The 9,264-nt window shown below is 38.0% G+C and overlaps 1 non-coding gene across 1 annotated transcript; it reads right to left on the bottom strand.

The window, feature by feature from the left end:
* Positions 1–949: 949 nt before the first annotated feature.
* Positions 950–1,056, bottom strand: LOC121208648 (small nucleolar RNA R71). Its single transcript, XR_005903779.1, has one exon. It is a non-coding gene; the product is annotated as a small nucleolar RNA R71 (small nucleolar RNA).
* Positions 1,057–9,264: the final 8,208 nt, after the last annotated feature.

Raw genomic sequence — 9,264 nt, 5'->3', positions numbered from 1 at the left:
CTTTGGGTTCGACAATCTGGTCTTGCTAAAACTGTACTACTGTTTGATAGGTACACTTGCCTACATCGAGATAATAGTTAGTTTCAAGAATGATTAATTATAAATATTTAAAACTTACCTGTCACGAGAACCGCGATCACTTACCTACATCATGATAATAGTTAGTTTCAAGAACAATTCTTTATAAATATTTAAAACCTGTTACACAAAATCGCGATCAGTTGCCAAGGGACTAAGATATTAGGAACGCTCAATTTTTATTACTTTAGTCATTTTTTATTTTTATTGCAATTTATTTTTTGTTTTTAAGTTTAATTTTTCTTTTCTAAATTTTTCTTTTTAATTGCTTCTGGCAAGTGTCTCTAGTTTATAACTAGGAGAAACCTGTCAGGACCTTTGCTTTTTGACAGTGAGATCAAGAGCACAGCTCGTACGAACTAAAGTGAAATAAGGTGAAGTCTACAATGCATAGAGGAAGAGCGAGAGGATGATATCCATATTACAACCGAGGAGATGGCTGAAAATCAAAATAATCCGCTGCCTCCTTGGTTGCCACAAATCTAGTGAATCAGAATCCTGCTCGTCGTACTATGTACGACTATGCTAAGCCTAATTTAACGGGGGCTGAATCGAGTATTGTAGACCTATAATTGCTGCAAATAATTTTGAACTGAAACCTAACACTATACAAATGATTCAACAGTTTGTTCAGTTTGATGGTTTGTAGGATGAAGACCCAAATACTCATTTGGCCAATTTCTTAGAGTTCTGTGATACTTTCAAAATAAATGGCGTTTCTGACGATGCCATTCACCTTCGGTTGTTTCCCTTTTCATTGAGAAATAAGGCTAAAGAGTGGTTAAACTCGTTACCACGAGGGTTAATCACCACTTGGGAGCAAATGACCAAAAAATTTTTACTTAAATATTTTCCGCCGACTAAAACAGCTAAATTGAGGAATGATATCTCTTCATTTGTACAGATGGATTTAGAAACTCTTTATGACACATGGGAGAGATACAAGGACTTATTGAGACGGTGCCCTCACCATGGGTTACCTCAATAGCTGCAGGTCTAGACTTTTTACAACGGTGTGAACCCCTCAATAAGGCAACTGATTGATGCAGTTGCCGATGAAACTTTAAACAACAAAACACCTAAAAAGGCCTACGAATTTATTGAAGAAATGTCACTGAATAATTATCAGTGCCAAGTCATGAGAACGAAGTCGGCAAAAGCAGCTGGTGTTTTTAACCTCGACGTGGTCACTATGCTATCTAACTAGGTAGAACTTTTAAATAAAAAGATTGATGGTTTGTGTGTTTCTACTCAGGTACATCTAGTGTTGAGGTGTGATTCAAACAGAGGAGGAGTACACAACACAGATTATCCATCCTTCAACTCTAGCACCGAGGAGGAATAAGCCCACTATATGGGTAATAATTATAGACCTCAAAGTAACCCGTATAGTAATACTTATAATGCAGGCTAGAGGAACCATCCCAATTTCTCATGGGGTAGTCAAGGAAATCAAAGGCCACAACATCCTCCAGGTTATCAACAACCACCTTACCAACAAGAGAAGAAATCGAACCTTGAAGAGATGCTCACAAAATTCATCTCGTTGTTAGAAACTCACTTTTAGAATACTGAAATAGAGCTTAAGAATCAGCAAGCATTGATTCAAGGGCTCAAAACTCAAATAGGACAGCTTGCTAATTTGAATTCTGAACGACCACATGGTAACTTGCCAAGTAACACCAAAACTAACCCAAGAAAACAACTTCATGCGATTATTGTTCAAGGTGAAGTAGGGTTAGTTGAACCTAAACCAAGACCGAGGCAAGGACTTATGGTAAGTAAAGGTAAGGATGAGGTGAACCACAGTAAGCAGAAACCGGTAAGTAGAGAGTATACACTTCGTGTTCTATATCCCGACGCAACTAAGAAAGACCGCACCAAAAAACAATTTGGTAAATTTCTTAAACTCTTAAAAAAGTTGCATATTAACTTACCATTCATTGAAGCTCTTTTGCAAATGCCAAACGCAGTTAAATTTTTGAAAGAACTTTCAACAAATAAATGGAAGTTAGATGCGTCATCGCATGTGGAATTAAATGCAATCTGCTCGACTATTCTGCAAAACAAGCTACCCAACAAATTGAAAGATCCAGGAAGTTTTACGATTCTTATTTAATTGATAGTTTAAATGTTAATAATGCCTTAGATGATTTAGGGGCAAGTATTAATGTTATGCCATACAAGATGTTTAAACAACTAGGACTAGGGAAACCCAAACAAACTAGGATGAGCATTCAATCGGCTGATAAAACCATTAGAATTCCTAGGAGTATAATTGAAGATGTGCTTGTTAAAATTGACAAATTTATATTCCCAGTCGATTTTGTTGTCTTAGACATGGATGAGGATAGTGACGTACTTTAATTCTAGGTAGACCCTTTTTAGCAACTGCTAGAACTATTATTGATGTTGGTACAGGAGAATTAATGCTTCGTGTAGATGATGACACGATTAAACTTCAAGATCGTGATTCCGTCAGACTATCTAGTGATCGAGATGATATTACGAATTCTTTCCATAAGAATAACATCTTAGCTCAAACTTCTATGCAGAAAATCCCTAGGGATAACATAATGGAGCCACGAACAACTCTTAAGGAACGAAGATTACAAATCGAGGAACTAGATGAATGCTGAACAAGAATTAAGGAGAAATCGAGAATACACGATGAACCAAAGTAGTGCTGCGATAAACTTAGAGGTGACTCGAATCAACTAAAGGTTGGAGACAAAGTACTGTTAGATAAAGCAGATCCTTGTGTTGCCACTTCTGAACCTAATGGAGCAATCCTTTTTACGATACTCAACCTTTTCCCATACAGTACAGTCGAGGTAACTCATTCCAAATTCGGCACTTTTAAGGTAAATAGTACTCGTCTAAAACCTTATTTTGATAAGATTGATAGCAGGGATGAGGAGTTTCAACTCCTCGAACCTCCATGACCGTGCAAATATGAGGTGAGTCGAGCTTAGACTATAAATAAGCGCTTCTCGGGAGGCAACCCGAGCACTAACACCACTAACCTATTTATTCTATCTATTTTTCGTGTTTTTATAGAGTTAAAGTGACCCACACGGCCTGGACACACGGGCGTGTCCTTGGCCATGTGGAAATAGGGCTTAAATCACCCAAACTCGATAGGCAGAGGTTAAAAGAGGCCACAAGGATGTGTGACACCACATGGCCTGGACACACGGGCGTGTCCTAGGCCGTGTGAAAACTGGAGCTAAATTTTCAAATTTAAAATAAGTCAGAGAGCTACATGGGAAAACCACACAGGCGTGGGAGAAGCGAACAACGTAGCACACGGCTGTGCGACACGGCCTTGTGGACCACACGGCCTGGACACACTGGCGTGTCCTAGGCCGTGTGACGAATGGTCATTAAATTTTTTGCAACTAACACGGGCAATACTCGAGCCACATGGGCATGTGACACGGCTGTGTGGCCTAACACAGGCCTCACACGATCATGTCACCCATAAAACCCCCAATCCCTAATTTTCTTTTACTTTTATCTTCTTCCCTAAACTTTCCCATCCTTTCCCACCCCCACTGTCCGGCCACCAGCCTCTCCAACGCTCCCCTTTTCTTTCTTTTCCTTTTCTTTTCTCCCATCATCTTCTTTTCCCCCTTCTTATTCTTCCTCGACCACCACCCTTCCATGCCCCTTAACCTTACCCATTTTCCTCCACCGAGTCACCGACCTCCTGCAGCGACTTTGACCGATATATCCGAGCGACTTACTAGATTCAAGCAACAATGTTTTGCGAGGTCGACAGCATCGAGGCGACTCTACAGCAGATCTGCCGGCATGTCAACATCTCGCCTCCACCACCACCACCTCAAGATCCATCTACCGATGAGGGCTTTTGAGTCCATTTATTTTATCTTTTATTTTTCGCTTTATTTTTATTTTTATTTTAGTTATAAAGACTTTGCATTTATACGTTTAAACTATGTTTATTTTTATGGCTATTATTGAGTAACCCTTTAATTCTCTTGATAGTTGTGTTTATTTTCTTAATAGTAGCTCCGACTCATGCACATCATTGGCCATATCTACAATTTTCACTTTCATTATTCCAAGGATTGCCTCAAAAAAAAATTTCAGGGCAGTTTCGCTTCTCTCCCTCTCTTATGATATTGTGTGACTATTGTCTATCTATCTTTGTACATTGAGAACAATGTACATCTTAAGTGTGAGGAGGTTATTTTTATTCCTGAATTTTTAGCTCGTTCACAAATACTTTTCTCATATTATTATTAGAGTGAATTCGGATTGATTTATGATTTTTATTGATATGTTTTGAATTTAATCATAGGGAATTGTGCATTGATTGTTTAAAATTTAAAGGCATTAGAGAATTAAGCAGGATAAGTTGACTTTTGAGAATTAAAATTGCTAGGTTGTTCCACTGAATTGAGTTATTATCTTGAAGATCTGAATTCATAGGAGTGACATCAAAAGCCATAATGTTTGTGAGATCTTGAACCTTTAGAGTATATATCCTTTCTTGCTCACTTTTATTGCTGCTTATAAGTGTGTCAATATTGATTTGTTATTCTAGAACTTTCTTCGATTATACATGTCGAGACCACACCATTGCTTTGATATACCGAGATGATAAAGGCACTTAGGTTTTAACCCACTTTCCCCATAAAAAGCCTACCCACATAATTGACCCTTAGTGAACCTCTTTGAGCCTTAACCATTGTTTCATGATTTTTCCCTTAATGTTAACCCACAACTTAACCCTTTTTGATTCGTTAAGAATTTCTCCCTTTTTATTGACTCCTTTTTTATCGAGATTTGATTTGATTAGTTACCTAGCTATGTTCGTTCATTTCAATTGCTGAATTATTCCTTATTATGCACTTCCTATTATTGTACTGTTCTTATTCCTAAAAAAAATCTTATATTTATATTCATATTATAAAGAGCTTGGATAAGTTAAAGATATTTTATTGAGAGAAAGCTCACTTTATCTTAGGAAGTTTTATTTCTGGCACCTGTTTGTAATTCAGTAATTAGCTTTATTCTTCTAAGTTGGGTAATTTATTAAATTAATCTTGATTCTAAGCCTCTTTTCAGCCTTTATCCACACCTTTAACCCAAGCCTCATTACAACCCTATTAAAGACCTTTTGATTCGTGTATCATCTCATTTATAGTGGTGGAGATTTGATTTTCATGCAAGCCTATGGTAATAAATTTTCATGTTTGACTATTGAGCGCTTAATTATTGAACCTTAAACACTTTGAATGAGTGAATCCTTAGTGAGAATGTCAACTCTTGTCAATTTGGAATTAAAAGTGATTACTTAGACAAAGGGGGATACCTATGATTTTATGATTAAAATGCTTAACTTGGATTGTTTGAAACTTTGATGTTCTTTTAGTTGAATTCTCAATGTGTGATTATCTGTGAATTACTTTAAAACATTATTGATGAGAATTATAAGTTAAGAAGAATTAATTTTAATTGTGAGTTGAGAATTTTGCTTGAGGACAAGCAAATGCTTAAGTGTGCGGATATTTGATAAACCATAATATATACATGTTTTTGCCCTATGCTCGGTATATTTTTGAAAGGATTATCATAAGAATTAATGAATTTGATGCTCCTAATCCGTTAATTTCATGTTTTATACTCAGGAGAGCTTAGGATAGCAAAAAGAGCGAGAAACGAGCCAAAAATGAATAAATTGGGGCCTAATTCAGGGTTTCACATGGCCTAGGCACTTCCACACAGGTAATCCACACGCCCGTGAGTGACACACGGGTAGGCCACACGCCCATGTATCATGCTCATGTTGACATTTAACCAAGTCAAATTGCACACGGCCTGAGCACCTTTACACAGGCGTAGCACACAGCCGTGTCCCTGTCGATCCCAAGTCTAATTCTACTCAGAAAAGGCTAATTTTGGGCTATTTTGGGCATTCCAAAGTCTATATAAACACCCTAGAAGAGGATCAAGGGGGAGGGGGACGCAGAGTAGAAAGGAGAAAATACTCAAGGACAGCCATCGGAATCAGCTTAGAAGCAGGATCTACTTCAAGACTAAAGATCTCCATTCAATTTCCTTAGAAGTTCTTTGGGTTCTTTATGCTTTGTTGTTTTCCCAATCTTGAGATGTTTCCCATTATTATGAACTAAACTCCCTAAATACCTAAGGGAGATAAAACCTAAGACAGATCTTATTACTATTTGAATTATATGATAAATACTTGTTCTTATTCTTAATTGTGAGTTTTAATCCTTTTTTTAATATTTTAGGATATTAATTCAAGTTTTTGTAACGCCCCAATTTTCGGATTTTTCTGTGTTTCTGTGATTTTTAAAATTTTTGTGTGTTCTGGTTGGTTAAAATATATATTTTAGTAGGTTAGTGGGCCTTTGAAAGGCCCAAACTTAAGTTAAATCCATGGTAGTCTTCATAATTTTAATTCTATGAATAGGTGATGCAATTGGAGTTTGGGCTTTTAAGAGTAAAGGGGTAAAAGATGACACAAAAAGGAGTGTGGTGTAGTGGTAAGGTGGCGCCACTTAGGGGACAAGGAAGTGACGCCATAGAGGAAGTAATGGGTCCAAGGTTCAAGTCTTTGCTCTTGCAATATATTTTGGTTTTTCTTTTCAATACATTTGGAAGCAAGTAGGTGAGATTTAAAGTTTAATGTGTTGGATTTATGACATAAATGAGTTGATGGCCTAGTAGTGGTGGCGTGAGTTGGCATGTGAGAGGACTTTGGTTCGAATCCCTTGGCACACAAAGGTTGATTATTTTGCTATGTTGGGACATCAAGAGTTGGTGTTGGTTTTAAACTCTGGTGATAGAGGGATCCCACATCGGGAAGCTAACATAAGAGTAGATGGAGTGCTGGCTTTAAATAGAGCAAACCATGAGGAGAGTAGGAATATCCTTCTTGGCTGATCCCTTTCGCTTTGTGACGTGCTCATTTGGGTTGGGCGTCAACTAAGAGTGTTTGGAGCGCGGATTAACTGCAGTCTCCTAATAGGATTATCGCGTGGGAGATATCGTCATCAATCGTCATCAACCAGGTGTGTAAACGACACCCTCCCTTAAATTGAACCGGTAAAAACTAAAGTACCGAAATGTTGGTATTTTGTGAACTCACGAGCGTGCGAGTGCTCGTGAGACAGTTGTTAATAAATATGGTGTATTTGGATGATTAGAGTGTAGAGTGTGCATTTTCGTGCACAACAGTATTTTTGGGCTTAATGGGCCGAAAACAGACTAATGGGCCAACGGGCCCATTTTGGTAAAAAGATGAGGTAAGTACTTCTGATTACTTGGTAAACGTTAGAATGAGCATGAAACCTTAGCAATAGGTAATAATTACTGAAATACCCTTATGCATGTAAAATTACGATTTTGCCCCTAAGGTTTTTTTTTCCTGAAAAGCATGATGTTCTGTTTCTGTATACGTATGCCATGACATATTATTTCTGTTGCATGGGACATGGGTTTATATTGATGGAGGAAGCCTTCTGGCAACCTCACTGCAATTTGGTGGCATCTCCACATATATCTGTTCTGGTGACTTCGTCACAATATCTGGCAGCCTCGCTGCAATCTAGTGGCTTCGCCACATATATATATATATCTGTTCTGGTGGGCTAGCCACAATATCTGTATCTGGTGACTTCGTCACAATATCTGGCAGCTTCACTGCAATTTCTGTGGTGTGTAGCAGTTGGGTGGGTCGAGTAGTCTCCCCACATGGTGTAAGGCTGGTAGGGGGTGTTATGGATGGCTCTGGGTTGGGATTTTTACATTCATGATATATTTGTTCTATATCTGCTATGGGCCATGGGTTTCATTCTGATTTCTGTACTGGGCCAAGGCCCAGATAAGTCTGACTCTGAAGTTTGATCTGTTTTCGGCTATGGTTGGGTTATGTTACACACTGAGTTTACCGAACTCACCCTTTATTTTCATCCCTGCAGGAAATCCTCAACCGTAGTGGGCTTGGAGCCGTGAGGGATTCGGAGTGGCCACATCATCTGCAAAGTTGGTTTTTCTAAGTTAGTTTATTTTTATTATTTTTATATTCTGATTTAATTTTGGGTTTTAAGTTGTAATAAGGCCGCTATTTAAATTTCTTCTTCCGCTATGGTTTTATTTTCTGATTATATTTATACTATGTCGAAACTGCTAGTATTAGGCTACGCGGGTTTTCAAAATTAATAAACGTTTCCAAGACTCAACAAGCACAACAAATGGATAGCCTAAAGATTGATAAGCTGGTTTTTCATTCAACCACTGTTTTTACAAAGACCACCCCAATCACTTAAACCAACGAACGCATACTAAGTCGTAAGTCCATGTGACACGTCAGATCTGGCCATAACGTCTGGGCCGAGTTTGGGGTGTTACATTTAGTAGTATCAGAGCCAAGTTGTAACAACTCGACTGTGGAACAGGTCTAAAAACGGGAGTTTGTAAGGAAACACTGAATAAAGGTTTTCAAAAATTATTTTTTTGGAACTTGATTATAAATTGTTTTCGAGAATTTTTCCAATATTTTCTCTTTACAAATAGATGATTTTAAAGATTAAAATCAGTTTTCTAAAATTAGGTTTTTTTAGAAGGTGGCACACCGAATCTCCGGCCCAAGTCTGTAAGTTTTCTGAGCCTTTCTAATTGTTTCTGAAATATCTGTTATATTCTTGTACAAAACCTTATTATGGTACTTTAGTTAGGGTAACACTGGAACTATAGAAACTCTGATAAGTTGACTGAGACTATAGCTAGGCTACTGTAAAAGGAAACAAACTCAAACTCTGAATTACTGTTATTCATAAGACATTTGTAATAAACACTGAGATATTAAACTGATTCAAAAAATTGTTAATCAGATAATATGAAATGAGTACACGAGGAGCTCGTGGAAGAAGCCGTGGACGTGGCCGAGGTAATGCTCAGGCTGAATCTTCGTCTTTAGGACATGTATCGGTAGCAGATGCACCAGTACCACTGGCAACAGAGGTAGAGTCTCATGATCGAGGTGTCGGGGACAATGCTTTGTCCCGGCAATGCTTCGAGTTTTGGAAAGGGTTGCTGGGACAAGTACGGGAAACAGAATTCCAGGCCAATGGAGCAGAGATATTTAGGGGCATATCTGGTGTAGCTCCGAATGTGACTAAGTATTGGTTA

This window comes from Gossypium hirsutum, chromosome A10 (assembly GCF_007990345.1).
Source record: "Gossypium hirsutum isolate 1008001.06 chromosome A10, Gossypium_hirsutum_v2.1, whole genome shotgun sequence".
Lineage (NCBI taxonomy): Eukaryota > Viridiplantae > Streptophyta > Magnoliopsida > Malvales > Malvaceae > Gossypium > Gossypium hirsutum.
Note: the sequence above shows the minus strand (reverse complement) of the source record. Positions and strands in the feature narration are given on the sequence as shown.